At 39.7% G+C, this 16,002-nt stretch overlaps 1 protein-coding gene across 1 annotated transcript in view; it reads left to right on the top strand.

Annotated features, from left to right (window-relative positions):
• The first annotated feature begins 12,999 nt into the window (after positions 1-12,999).
• LOC120059279 (E3 ubiquitin-protein ligase MIB2-like) overlaps positions 13,000-16,002 on the top strand; it is a 100,180-nt gene continuing 97,177 nt past the window's right edge. Inside the window, exon 1 of the mRNA XM_039008211.1 lies at positions 13,000-13,016. The gene's annotated coding sequence lies outside the window, so the exon portion shown is untranslated. The remainder of the gene's footprint in view (positions 13,017-16,002) is intronic.

Here is a 16,002-nt window from a genome sequence, read left to right as displayed (position 1 = left end):
TGAGGGGTGTAAAAAAACTGGTTCCTCTTTGTGTTCAGTGAGTAGCATGATTTACTTGAGCACAGTGTTAAAGTTCCCAATTAAAAGTGATTTACTGAGAAATACTGAGAGCCATCGTCAAGAATACATCTCACCTAAGCATTATAGTGAGTAGGGGGAGATCAAGATATTCAAAACGCTCCCTCATGAACAAATACATTTGAGGAGAATGTATGGACACACACACACTGATAAATAAATGCTTATGTTTTTCTTTCATCACCTATTATATCTAGAAATTGAATGATCTAGACTCCCTCTCTCAAGTTTAACATTGTCCACACAGGCCCTCAGGCCAAGTAAATGATTAGCAGATTTAATTTATTTTCAATGATTCAGGAAGAAATAAGGAATCAAAGTCCATGGGCCTGCCTGCATATCATCTGACTCCATCATATACACACTTTGGAGTCTGCAAGAGGGCTATACATTAACACATTTGTCAGTGTGTGTTAATAGAACACGGCTGCTGTTGCTCAACCCTGGAAGCAGTTTTATGGCTTCACAAAACATTCAGTTTCGGCGCCACTCTGTCAACAAAGAGATCTCCAGTCACAGAGCTAGTGAGTCCACTACGGCCTTTGCCCAATCAGAACGCAGCTAGACATAACACAGTCCCAAAAGAGCCTATCAGAGAACGGGAGTTAAGCAGACCAGCTATTCATAATTCACCCTGATGATGTCCTATGTTATGATATAGAGATAGACTTGGGCATAGGAACATGTAAATTACTGGTGCTACAGTACATGTATGGCACAGATGCTATAGTATTTGGGTTGGTCATGTAGCCTGGTCAAGAGAGTTAAGTGGTATCTGATAAGAATATCTTTCAGGAAGACAGGTGTTAATTAATGTAGCTATCAAACAGCACTCTGGTTTCACCTAAGAATTTCCCCTCACACTTTGCGCGGACATCATTGAGGTTTGACGTATATGATACAAACATCCAAAACTCAATTGTATCCAAACAAAACAAGTAAAATAGTATTGGCAAACACATATTTATGATCTAATTTTGATTATATTTAGAGATGCAAGCAAATTATTTTGAAGAGCTGAAAAGGAAGAGCTAACTCAACTTTACAAAATATGAAAATGCTTATTTATCTAAAATACCATTATTTGGTACTGCTGCAAGTAAATTAAACAGAAATTTGAAATGGCACCACAATCCATCGAGATACATTACCTTCAAACAACTTATTTGCCTGAAATGGATTTCAACAAGTCATTCTGTTCTACTCACTATTAATTCTATGACATTAAAATGCACGTGATTGATTATATTCTACTACTCCAAAAACTGCCTGTTTCCAGTCATAGTGACAGGTAGACACTCGGTAGGTGTGAGAACACCTACCTCATGATGAACGTGACATGTGCCGTGGAAGAGAAACAAATCCAGCAGTCTCCTGTTCAGGAAAACAAAGACAACACCACCATGCACCACCCGGAAACAGCTCCCTCTGAAATCCAACCTCATACGCCAACTTCAAACTATCCAAAAACTGCATGGACTTAGCCTACTTGGTTACAGGAGCTAAGCCAGAGCTAAAGAAATAAGGCTTGTGGGGAAAAGAGATGTTGGTAGCTGTGATGTGTGTTGAGAAAAATGCATCAGTGTTATCACTGTGGGTTATGCAAGAATAGCTTGGTGTAAACCTTTGCCTGGTACAGCACTGGGCCCCGGCCTGCACGTGGCCATGGAATCCTACCCTAAAGAATTCCTAATTGCCCTTCCTGAACAGGAAGCTGTCGGAGCAGCCGGACTCACCCAGGGTCTCCTGCCTGGGTTATCACATATTCCACCAGCCTCCCTTTTCTCCCAACGATACTATTTTTAGGCTTATTTTTAAGACAACCGAGGGCATTAGGTGTATGGGAGGCATGAGGAGAGACTCCCATCATTGTAATGTATAGCCTGAGCCAAAACCCTTAAAAGTATTTACAGTAGGATATGTACTTTCCCATGTACTGTTCTGTATCACTATCCAAGGCAGGAATCCTAACTGATTCTTTCACACACAAAAATGTACATTTACCCAGATTTTACACAAACTGGTTTTGTCATTTATTGGGGGTCATTTTATTGAATCAAATCTTTATACCTAGCTACAAGCAACATTATTTAGGTATGCTCTTGCCTTCGATGGTGTGTGTAAAACAGTAACATGAATTGTTCGTGGCCAACTGCATATTCAAAATGAAGTCTGCAGGATGCAGTGTAGTAGTGACTTTGAGCCCAACGCCATAGACCTGTTTGCAGTGACAATGGGGTGAGGAAGATGGGTATCAAATGTACAGATGAAAGGGGGTCTGTAGATTTAAGGCTTTTTGTCTTTGGTCATTCAAAGGAAGCAGCTGCCGACTGCACAGAGCCTTGGCCTATTCATGTGGTGGTGGGGCACAGACATGGACCACGCCAGCACACACCAGGGTTGGGCTCAATTCAGAATTTTGTAATTGACACCCCACAGGATGTAGAGTTAGAATTTGAGTGACAGGAAGTAGAATTTAAATCTGTGCTATTCAAATAAATTCCAATCAGTCATACTGTCTGTAGTCATAAAAACAATTAGGCTAAATACATTTATATTATTATGTTGGGTAACAGATCAGATCTCGGAACTCATTAAGAGGCAGCTTCTAGCTTCAATATAATCATTCATTCAGAAGGTTAAACCCATAGGTTTTAGGCCTGCAGTAAATTAAATTAGATTACCAGGTTCATTTTTCATTAGGTTATAATAATCCATGCCTTCTGGGAATGTTATAAAGTCCAACAGTTATGGGTTGAGTTAGAAATTTTACTGCCAGAAGTATTAAAATCAACCAATGTCAGCCTTTATTATCCAAATGTTTAAAGTGTGTGTGGACGACATAGAGAAACAAAATGGGGCAGTTTGAGGCAATGTGGCAGAGAGTGATGTGGGCGCTGGAGATGGGAGTGTGAGCAGGTGTGACGTAGTTGTCATTTGTATGTTTTGTATTGTCTAAAAATATAAAATAAATTCGTACAAAAAAAAGAAGGAAAAATTATAAGCTTGCAACAGCATTCCGATTATTCATTATGAATAGGATTTATATGATTTACATTCTTCATTGTAACCACAATGTCACAAATAATTAACACACACACATCAGATTAACTTGGTTAAAACAGTCAAACCATTTCTTTATTAAAGACTATCAGAAAGAATGGTGGTACTTATTTATTTGGATCCAAAGCCACGAATGAGTGAGTCACTCAGCTTTATGCTGACAAATCCTTGCTGCACTCTTTCATTCCGTTTCTTCTTCACATCAGCAAAGGACTCTGTGTTTCAGAGACGTAATTTATGTAGAGGGGCTATCACTCTTTCACACTGTTGTAAATAAAGCCAGTTTGTTATTTAAAACCAAAAGCCCACCGTGCCTATATTTTCAAAATTCGTCCGTCCACATGTCAAGTGTAAATGCGCCATTGTATTTACCCACGTTCTCTCTCAACTCCAGGACCACCGCCAGCATATATATATATATTTTTATAATGCAGGACACTAGTGCCAGAGAAGAGAGACTTTCGGACTGAACACACCTCCATTCATTAGTAAATTTGTGCCACAGTTTAGACTATCGATAGATCAGCTTTCTAACTCCCCCTTGTGATAGTGTGGTGCAATGACAGAATTATGCAATTTAACATAATCTGCCACCATCTACCACAAACAGTAACAGTAACGGCAGAAACTAGAAACCTTTAAAGAAAGAACCATTGCAGAACATGAGAGTTGCGTTGAATCTGTCAGGTCACTCTTCCAGATACCAAAAAATGTATCACTTCTCTCTGGAAACAATGTTTATATACTCTTTTAACCTTTGTGCTTAGAATAGCCAATTATATTTCCACCAACCATTTTATTTGTTTGGCTTCTTTTTGAAGGCCTCAGGGTCAACTTGAGGGTTAAACTAATGCATTCTAGGAAATGCGCACACATGCATACATAGAATAAAAAGAAATGTATTTAATGTATCATACACCACAGCCAGAATATTGAATCTACGTTATTACTGTGGCTAAAATAACATTTAATTAACAATGACATCATGCATCCCCATGGCTCATGAATATTGTAAATCCAAATGTCTGAATAACCAAGGATAGGCCCAAAGGATATGAAAAGCCCTTTCCACTGTTGAGATTCAAATGTCACCCAGTCTTCTGTATCATGTTGCCTGCAGCTTGAGCCTCCATCCCCAGCACAACAGTAGATATTTGCATCTGAGGCAAATCAGTCTGGCTCTGTCCACAAAGAAAGTCTGGTATATTTCATGTGTTATTATGGGTGTGGAACTGTGGATAGTTTATAGAGCTTCACATATATTCAGACCGAGGGAAGACTAAACAGACAATTATCTTAATACATGATACGATGAGCATAATGTATACATGTAATCTTTTGAGTAGTAATACATTTTGAATGTAAATTAGGTTTGATAGTACCGTAAAAAATAATAATTTGAGGGTATATAACCCACAAACTAAGATTTGCTTATCAATACATTGATATTGACACAGATAATTATTTAGGGAACAGGCACATTTTCAACACTTTCTTGTAGAACAGATTAATATTAGTCTCACCAGCCAAGAGTTCCAGGTCTGGTAATTATTAAATAGTTATGTTACCTTTAGTGTCGATGGATCCAAAAGTAATGAACATGTATGCCTAGTTAACTCCTCAGCCTTTAAAAACCACACTTTATTTTTCCTATGCAAATAACTTTGCATTAGTTGAGTGGATGCTTTGCGGGGTTAGGAGACAAGGATGCTCTGTGCCACCCTGACCCTATCCCTGCCCCAGTAAAAACCAAACCAACATGCAAAGCAGCCTTCAACGGGGTCCTCAGTCAACACTCACTCTCCATTAGGGCTCAAACAGAGGATATCAACAAATAACAAAATCTGCTGTCTGTTTCTGTGCCATGGGTCTTGTACTGACACTGCTTTACCAAACATTTCCCAACTAGCACATTTGGTTCCTTGGAAGTTGTGGGAACATAGTGTATGTTTATGGTTTTTAAATCGGTTGTGGGAACAAAGCCATACATTTCTTGCCTGGTAAAACAGAATGTTTTTTCAACATCCTGAGAACAGAAGTGTACATTTTGTCTGTTCTGGGATTGTTTATTTTTAGGTTGCAGGGAGTTTCTGAGAACGTTTTACTCTGGTTCCTTGAAAGTTTTTTTTAATGGAGGTTTTATTAATGCTCTGAGAACAGAAATATATTTGGAGGTTTTTTAATAACTTCCTTAACTTTCACTGAATGTTTCAATAAAACTTTTAATAACACTGCTAGCTTACTTGGCGTAAAAACATTTTTTTTTAATTCAAGTACAGACAGGACACATGAAAATTAATTTCCTTAGGCATTAATCATGCAAACATTTATTTTTTATTGTGATGCGGCATCAGTGAGATTCAAACCTATAATATTCCATTCTCTATCCAGGGATAGTCCACTGCACCACCAGGATGCACACGCTATGTTTATGCAATATTGGAGAGATCTGACATGCCCCCTGAGCCCACTCGACACCTATCCACAAATGTGGCTCATGCGCACAGTGCAATAGCACTATAAAAACGTCTTTCTTCAGACACCCACATACAGGTCAAAAGATCCCTGTTAGGGGTATCATCTCATGCAAGACCAAGGGAGTAATCTATCTCATCACCTGTTCATGTGGAAAAGCCTATGTAGGACAAACGAAAAGACAATTAAAACAACGCATAGCGAACACCGCAGCTCAATCAGGTGTAAGAACATTGACTATCCAGTAGCAGCTCACTTTGTTGAAGCTAACCATCCCATCTCCTCCCTCAAATACACAGGCATTGAGCATGTTGCTCTACCAAGGAGAGGAGGTAATGTCGAGATCCTACTACTACAAAGGGAGGCTTCCTGGATATCCTATCTAAAAACATTGACCCCTAGTGGTCTGAATATTGACTTTGATCTCTTATGAACACATTTTCCTTTATGAACAAGTCTTATAAATTGAAAAACATTGTTTACAGCTTATTAGCGTACACCTAATATGTTCCCTCTGTTGATGATGTTCATTATATATTAAGGTTGAACCAAAAGATTACATGTAACAAAATGAAATACGAAATTATGTGAAATTGAATGAAACAATGTATGTTGATGCTAATATGATGTACAATATTCCATTATGTTTCTATGTGATAACAATAGCATAATATATTTAATATGCCATATACTATTTTTTAAGTTTCACAAAATAATTTTAATTAACTTAATCATTATGACACACCCCGCAGTACTGTCATTGGTTACACTAATTGCACCGTGTGTCTACATTACCTGGTTCAAGTACTCATGACATTACCCTGAGGAAGGCACAGCGATGCCGAAACGTTGGTAAATACCCATTAAATTGCTGGGAGATGTGTGCAACTTTCTTTATTTTGATAGTTTATTCGCCGTTAGTCAGCACCTCCACACAAACTAATATTCTGGGTGTGCGCCAGCTCATGTTTTTTTTTTTTTTTACATATCTGGGGGATACAACCTTCCCAGCTCTCCAGATTTTTAAGTATCTTTAATTTACAATCTGTAGAAACTATGAGATTAGAAAGGTTCAGAACTTCTGAGAAGCATCACAGTTGAAAAATATATGGCAAATAGAAATCCAATATGGATGGTGTTAAGAGATAGATGGGAGGGGTTGAATGGAGCTGAAGGGTGGGACTAATAACAAATGTAAAAGCAAATGTAAAATATACTGTGTCTGTAAACTGTACACTACCGTTCAAAAGTTTGGGGTCACTTAGAAATGTCCTTGTTTTTGAAAGAAAATCTAAATTTTTGTCCACTAAAATAACACCAAATTGATCAGAAATACTGTGTAGACATTGTTAATGTTGTAAATGACTATTGTAGCTGGAAACTGATTATTTTTTATGTAGATAGAGGCCCATTATCAGCAACCATCACTCCTGTGTTCTAATGGCACGTTGTGTTAGCTAATCCAAGTTGATCATTTTAAAAGGCTAATTGATCTTTAGAAAACCCTTTTACAATTATGTTAGCACAGCTGAAAACTGTTGTTCTCATTAAATAAGGAATAAAACTGGCCTTCTTTAGACTAGTTGAGTATCTGGAGCATCAGCATTTGTGGGTTCAATTACAGGCTCAAAATGGCCAGAAACAAAGACTTCTGAAACTCGTCAGTCTATTCTTGTTCCGAGAAATGAAGGCTATTCCATACGAGAAATTGCCAAGAAGCTGAACACCTCGTACAACGCTGTGTACTACTCCCTATTGGCCAGTCTGAGATATGGCTTTTTCTTTGCAACTCTGCCTAGAAGGCCAGACTGGTGTTTTGCAGGTACTATTTAATTTAAAACTGGGACCAGTTGCAGTTCTGTACTGGAGTCTCTTCCATATAGTCTCTCTTTGTTGGTCACATAGCCTCCCTCTGTCAGGGAAGAGACACTGACGTGACACTAGAAGCTTTTCATCACTCTGGGATTAGATTGTCTGAGACAAATTGATTCTTAACACTCTTCAAGCTCTTAAACCAGTTATAAGTTTCCCATCTCTGCACCAATCAGAACTCCTCTTCTCCAGTTCAACAACCAATCACAGTTCTGGCTCTTCAGTGGTCTGCAGCAAATTTGGACTCCATCACACACAGAATGTCCATGCCGTCAACATACACCTAGAGACAGGAAAGTCAATTAAGCAGATATAACGTACATTCACTGACTGTCTCCTACCTTGAGGCCAGGAATATAGTCTCTTCTCGAAGTACTCAGTGCTAGCAGATGACCTCTACAGACATGACCTCCCCATGCCAAACTTGATGACCTCCCCATGCCAAACTTGTGGTTCTCATAGATGAAGATACATGGCAGCTGCCACAGAGCCGCCATGTTGAAAGACTCAAGGATCTGGCCCTGATTGGACAAGAGGAAGATAATTGATGATGATTATTAGATAGATAGGTAGGTTACATGCTGACCAGACCGGACACGTCGCGTGCGCGAGCATCGCAAAATAAATTTAGAAATCCATGTTATTCAATTATTGCACCCACACTGCTCGCGTGCGCCAAGGAGCGTCTGCGTTGCCAAGGGCTAAAATAGAACTCCTTTCTATTTCTGACGCAGATCGCGCTGAAAGTCCTGCCTCTCCCATCTCCTTATTGGTTTATAGAAGCACTAACTGTTTTCTTTTGCCGGTAGTCGTGGTAATACTATGAAAGTTTAGATGCCGATCACCATATAAGTTCAACGATGAAAAAGCCTGGAAGGAGGAGAGATGACTAGAAACGTTTCGGTTGGCCGTTTTATGTGTGGATTAATTTGTCGGAATAGAGGACCTTGTGCAGTTCAGGTAAAATAACAACTCAATGTTTATATCCCAGGACAAATTAGCTGGCAACAGCAAGCTAGCTAAATAGGACAAATTAGCTAGCAAGTGCAAGCTAACTAGCCATACATGTTTAATGCTTTTCGACCTGTCCCCAAATTAATGTCATTGGTTCAGAGTTTGTTTTGATATTTTAACCTGCGTGTGATCGCGTTTGGTGTTGCGGGACAAAATAAATGTATGCACGATAGCGCACGATGACAGACTCGCGCAGCCGGTTTGGGTTCCGTGTTAGGTTTCACACACACGGTTGTTGCCCTGGTACTGACAGGCTAGGGACACACCTGCCACGAATGAAACTTGTAGACACACACACAGCGTGAGAAGGCATCTTTCCTAAATTTAATGAAGCATTTATAAGTTAAGCATTTATAAGTAACATTCTTCAAGAATCAATGTCTAAATATCAATAGTTTCACAGTACACAAATTGGTAGTGTCGATCCCAGATTGTCTCTTTAAGTAAAATATCTTCAGGCCTACACATAATCATATTATGTTTTTTTAATTTTACCTTTATTTAACTAGGCAAGTCAGTTAAGAACAAATTCTTATTTTCAATGACGGCCTAGGAACAGCGGGTTAACTGCCTTATTCAGGGCAGAACGACAGATTTTTAGCTTGCCAGCTCGGGATTTGATCTTGCAACCTTTCAGTTACAAGTCCAAAGCTCTAACCACTAGGCTACCTGCCGCCCCATATCTCACCACTGTAGTAGTTACAAATAACATTGAGAAAAAAAATATTTTTTGGAGTATTATTTTATCATCCTTACAAACCTCTTCATGTAAATGTACATCATAGGCTGTTCATCTAGGTGTGATTCACTACATTACCAAAAGTATGTGGACACCTGCTCGTCGAACATCTTATTCCAAAATCATGGGCATTCATATGGAGTTGGTCCAGTCTTTGCTGCTATAACATCCTCCAATCTTCTGGGAAGGCTTTCCACTAGATGTTCGAACATTGCTGCGGGAACTTGATTCCATTCAGCCACAGGAGCATTTGTGAGGTTGGGCACGGATGTTGGGCGATTAGGCCTGGCTTGCAGTCGGCATTCCAATTCATCACAAAGGTATTCGACGGGGTTGAGGTCAGGGATCTGTGCTGGCCAGTCAAGTTCTTCCACACCGATCTCGACAAACCATTTCTGTATGGAACTCGATTTGTGCACAGGGGCATGCTGAAACAGGAAAGGGCCTTCCCCAAAATGTTGCCACAAAGTTGGAAGTACAGAATCGTCTAGATAGAATGTAGCTTTAAGATTTCCCTTCACTGGAACTAAGGGGCATAGCCCGAACTATGAAAAACAGCCCCAGACCATTATTCCTCCTCCTCCAAACTTTCCATGTTGGCACTATGCATTGGGGCAGGTAGCATTCTCCTGGCATCCGCCAAACCCAGATTAGTCCATTGGACTGCCAGATGGTGAAGAGTGATTCATCACTCCAGAGAACGCGTTTCCACCGCTCCAGAGTCCAATGGCGGCGAGCTTACACCACTCCAGCCGACGCTTGGCATTGCGCATGGTGATCTTAGGCTTGCTCGGCCATGGAAACCCATTTCATGAAGCTCCCGACGAACAGTTCTTCTACTGACATTGCTTCCAGAGGCAGTTTGAAACTAGGTGGTGAGTGTTGCAACCAAGGACAGGCAATTTTTACGAGCTACGCGCTTCAGCACTCCCGTTCTGTGTGCTTGTGTGGCCTACCACTTCGCGGCTGAGCGGTTGTTGCTCCTAGACGTTTTCATTTCACAATAACAGCACTTACAGTTGACCAGGGCAGCTGTAACAGGGCAGAACTTTGACAAACTGACTTGTTGGAAAGGTGACATCCTATGACGGTGTTACGTTGAAAGTCACTTCAGTAAGGCCATTCTACTGCCAATGGTTGTCTATGGAGATTGTATGGCTGTGTGCTCCATTTTATACACCTGTCAGCAATGATGTATGAAGGGGTGTCCACATACTTTTGTAAATATAGTGTACCTGTAGACTTTCCATCACCATGAAGAAAAACAATGCACAATACAGTATTTGAATACATTGAGACATCAAGTTGTTTGTGATGATGTGGCTCAGTTGGTAGAGCATGGCGCACGCAACGCTAGGGTTGTGGGTTCGATTCCCACTGGGGACTTGTTTGCACTTTTGCTCTGGCTAAGAGTGTACTAAAATGTTAAAGGAATGAATAGACCATTTCAGTTTTTACACAGAAATAAATTGCATTTGCAAAGTATTTCAAGAAACTGGAAAACATATCAAGCAAGTATTTTATATTCCGCAAATATTATCAGAGTAATTGTTGTTGTTTTTTTACAGATAATTGTCAGACTCAAAATACAAATGCTGGGATCACTCAAATGATTAGCCAAGCAAAGGAAGTTTGCAACTTAAGCACCTCAGCCCCGTTTTCAGTCGACTTTGCGAGTGTACAATTATGTTCACTCCGGGGCCTGAAACTCCCCATAATTCAATTCGCGACGATTGTGCATCCGAAAAAACTGAAAAACAACATCAATGGAGAAGTCAACATACAAGTGTAAGTAAAAACGAATACAAATAAGTTAGAAATGTTGCTACTACGTAAAAATGTAATGTTTTTGTTTGGTTAACTTTTGGAAATTGTAGAAATAAAACATTTTCCTTCAGAAGTTCCAGCTAGGCAGGCTAGCGCTAGTTAGCTAATTAATTTGCTAGTTACCATACAGTAGGCGTATATTACTAATTATATATTTAATATAAGTAGATATGCACTCATAATTGACAGTAGCGAATATAAATCACCCACAAGTTACCGGTGGCTGAAAACACAATCATCGCGGGATGAACGAGTGGCGAACTTCCGGCCAAGGGTGGTCTATTTAAAAAATAATTCCTTCCCCCCTTGTTACCATTTAATAATAAATACAAATTCCTTTCCCCTTTGCCCTGCAAGTGTATACGCGTCGACGTCATAATACGTCACCTGAAGTGTCCACTTATTTTGAGAGCTGAGGGGTATGATTGTTTCTCTTTTGGTCCATTCAACAACAGAGCGATACCAACCTTGTTTCAGCAGGATGTTGTATCTATCTATACCTTATGTCATGCCTTATTGGAATGGATTTATTGATAATATCTGTTTTTAAAAAGTTTGGATGTTGCCACACACATACCTACTTGTTAACAAAATTAAGGAAGTTTCCTTTAAAATTATTCATAAATATTATCCTGCCAACCACTATATGAAGAAGTTTAAGGAAAACATCAACTCAAATTGCTCCTTTTGTAATGACCACTCAGAAACAGTGTTGCATCTTTTTTGGCATTGTATTCATGTAAGAAAACTGGCAAGACATCAGTAGATTTTATAATCGAACACATTTATGAAGATTTTACACTATTGTGGTGAGATGTACTGCTTGGATTCTTTACATACGATAGAAATAAGCTGAAACATTTTTATGTAATTAATTTCATTATTCTTTTGGCCAAATTTCATATACACAAATGTAAAGTTACAAACAAAAAAACGAATTTTCTTACCATACAAAAATAAATTGAACTGTATTTTAAGACAGTTAAATACTCTACTAACAAAAAAGCTGTTAGAATTGTAAGTGTATGTATGTCCCTTAAGGTCCTTGTGTAATTGTAATGTGATATTGTACCCCCTAGCTCGATTGTCCATTGTATATAATCTATATATACACTTGTTCCCTTATGTACTTAATGTATTGATTTGTTGTTAATCAAATTAAAATACATTTTAAAAAAGAGCTGAGGGGTATGGTGTGTCTTTTATTAAGTGTTTTAACTGCAGCCAAAGAAACGGCCACGGGCCGATGGCGAGCATCAGCGGATATAACTTGATATCAAGAAACGCCCATAACAGAAACCGCTCGGAATTGCGGTCTGCAATTACACCCTTCACTGGAACGCCCCTCTCTGGCCACTATTTGATGTGTATCGGCAGGGGGACTGCAGTACAACAATACACCACTAGTCTATTAGTCTAGGACCATAAAAGTTAATAATGTCAGTAGGGGCACGACAACACTTTTGTCGTACGCGTGTCAAATGTTAGTAGAGAAAAGTAACATGCGAGTGTTGTGCACGTGCAGCTAACAAACGTTAGCTACCTCCGTCTGCTAGCTAACGTTAGCTACTGTAGCCTTTATGCTTTGGGAGAACTGTAGCAGGAGATCAATGTGTAAATTTACAGGTCTCCCAGAGCGAAGAGGCAGGGGACAAACTGTGCTTCTCTGGGCAGGCTATTTTTATTTAATGCCCAAAGGAAACATACATAGCTGCAATAAGTACATCTTACACAAGGGGTAGCCACCTAGCTACTGCTGCGCATGAAAACAAGATGTGACGCACTATATATCCTCCACAATTCGTGGTATGGGCGGGTCATGGCTAGAGGGGATACAGCTTTTGTCAAATTAAAGTCATATTAGATTTTTCGTAGCAGGTTAGGAGACCATGACCATAGACACCGTTATGGAATTACACGTTAACACAGATTCAATATTTGGAGTCAGGTAAGGAAAGCACGACAAAATGGTTTTCGAGTAGATTAGTTCAAATTTTAGCGTTCGCTAACTAACGTTAGCTGTGTGGTAGCTAGCACACAGGACTACCAGCTGTAGTTACTGCATTTATGTTAACTAGCTAATAAACGAAGCAAATGTGTCAATATGTGGCACCACTGGCAGTTGTCGCTCAATGTCATGGCAATTGAAAAGGATACAATTCCGGCAACTATATGTTATACTGTGGATTGTAATGCAGATCCACTTAAACATTTAAAACCCTAGCCTAATATTGAACCATAAGGACAATTCTGTGGCCTACCCGTCTTTGACACACTAATATGTAGGACTGGTTTCAATAACAGGTGGTGAGCCTGCTTCTTCACTGGCATTAATTCTTGAAAACCCTTATTATGCTTAGGGTTTTCAGCAGTGGGCGTAGCAGGTGAACTTCGCCCACGATTGGCTGTATGTGAACTACAATTCCCAACACTGTGGTTTGAAGTTGAGAAACGTCAATAATAATTGCTTGCGAAACGGTTTTCGAAACATATGAAAGATAATGGGCATATCACCGAGAAAGAATCGTTAAAATAAAACATTTACACTTACTGTAGCAGTTTTGCACAGATCCATACGTTGTTCCTCCACTTGAGGAACTACACCTCCTCCCCAGTTAGCTTACGTATTCAAAGCATGCTAGATGGCTAATTAGCACGGGTGGCTTTCTGTCTTCCGTTAACATTCACTGTAAGTATCATGGAGATATGACCGTGTGCGAACACTAACCCTAACATAATAAAGGTGTGTGGTGATTTAACCTTTTATTTGTATTATACCTCGCCGATTTCCAAAACCGTACCACATGTGACGCGTTTTAACGTTCAGAACGAGATTCGAAGCCCTTAACAAAACTGCCCCGGCCAGAAGACACAGCATTATCATCAATAGGCGCTAATGGTAACGTTAGTGTCTATGAATGGGTTACCCTGGTGTCAGAAGTGTGATAACTCCGTGATCAATGAAACGCATGATTTAAAAAAAGTTTTTTGTATGCTGCTCTTTGTATGCCATTTTAATATTTGAGAATTAACCAATGATATTAGGCCACTCTTGGCCATGATTACAGACACCTGTGTGTCTTTTGACACTATATAAACGAGTCATCCCGCAATGTTTGTGATTATACCCTGGTGAAGACGGCTTGGCTGTCGAAACGTTGGTAATTACATTTTTGCGTCTGAGCTCCTAGAGTGTGCGGCTCTCCTTTATTTTTAAGTCTGGAATACAGTGCCTTCAGAAAGTATTGACTTATTCCACATTTTGTTGTTACAGCCTGAATTCAAAATGGATTAAAATGTTTTTTTCTCACCGATCTCCCCTTAATGACAAAGTGAAAACAACATGTTTTTAGAAATTGTAGCAAATCTATTGAAAATGAAATAGAGATCTCATTTACGTAAGTATTCACACTCCTGAATCAATAAGAGCTTTCCACACCTGGATTGTGCAACATTTGCCCATTTTATTATTTTAAAAAGCTCTGTCAAATTGGTTGTTGATCATTGCTAGACAACCATTCTTATTTACAGGGCTGTAGTGGAGCAGGTTGAGAGTTTCAAATTCCTTGGTATCCACATCGCCAACAAACTAGCATGGTCCAAACACACCAAGACAGTTGTGAAGAGGGCACGACAAAGCTTATTCCCTTTCAGGAGACTGAAAAGATTTGGCATGGGTCCTCAGATCCTCAAAAAGTTCTACAGCTGCACCATCGAGAGCATCCTGACTGGTTGCATCACTGCCTGGTACAGCAACTGTAGTGCCTTGCGGTCAGAGGCCGAGCAGAGGGTAGTGTGTACGGCCCAGTACATCACTGGGGTCAAGCTTCCTGTCATCCAGGACCTCTATACCAGGCGGTGTCAGAGGAATGCCCTAAAAATTGTAAAAGACTCCAGCCACCCTAGTCATAGGGTTGTCCAAAAGGCTTCTTAACAGCTTCTACCCCAAGCCATAAGACTCCTGAACAGCTAATCAAATGGATACCAAGACTATTTGCATTGTCCCCCACCCCCCCACCCCCTCTTTTACGCTGCTGCTACTCTGTTTATTATCTATGCGTAGTTACTAACTCTACCTACATGTACATATTACCTCGACTAACCTGTGACCCTGTACCGGTACCCCCTGTATATAGCCTTGTTACTTTTATTTTACTGCTGCTCTAATTATTTTGTTTATTTTATTTTTTACTTATCCATTTTTTTACATAACACTTATTTTTCCTAATTGCACTGTTGCTTAAGAGCTTGTAAGTAAGCATTTCACTGTAAGGCCTACAGTTGTTGTATTCGGCGCATGTGACAACATTTGATTTGATTTTTAGGTCTTGCAATAGACTAGCATCAAAAAACCTTTTTTATGCAATGTGGCTGACGCAACAGATCAGAATGCACATGGTAGTAGGCTATAAGAGCAAATGTTCCATTAGTGGAAAACACCATTATCAAAAGTGACCGCAAATGCAATTATGCTTGTAATACTTTTATAATTTTCACCATTAAAAATGCACCTTTATCTTCCCCAAACTTGAAACTCACGCGCTGCTTATGTATGCCAGTTAGGCTCTACACCCCTTGTAAAGTGGATTAATGAGCATAATTTTAAGAAGTTATTTGGCCACTTTAGTTGTCTTATTAAAACATTTACCTTGTCCAGGTCGGATAGGGCAGCGCAATGTTGATTACGTTGTCTGTGGATCTGTTGTAGTGGGTCTAGGGTGTCGGGTAAGGTGGAGGTGATATGATCCTTAACTAGCTTCTCAAAGCACTTCATGATGACAAGTAATTTTGTTCAGTTACCTTTGCTTTCTTGGATACAGGAACAATGGTGTACATCTTGACGCAACTAGGGACAACAGACTGGGATAGGGAGAGATTGAATATATCGGTTAACACTCCAGCCAGGTCTGCACATGCTCTGAGGACACGGCTTG

This window comes from Salvelinus namaycush, chromosome 14 (assembly GCF_016432855.1).
Source record: "Salvelinus namaycush isolate Seneca chromosome 14, SaNama_1.0, whole genome shotgun sequence".
In the NCBI taxonomy this organism is placed as follows: Eukaryota; Metazoa; Chordata; class Actinopteri; order Salmoniformes; family Salmonidae; genus Salvelinus; species Salvelinus namaycush.
Note: the sequence above shows the minus strand (reverse complement) of the source record. Positions and strands in the feature narration are given on the sequence as shown.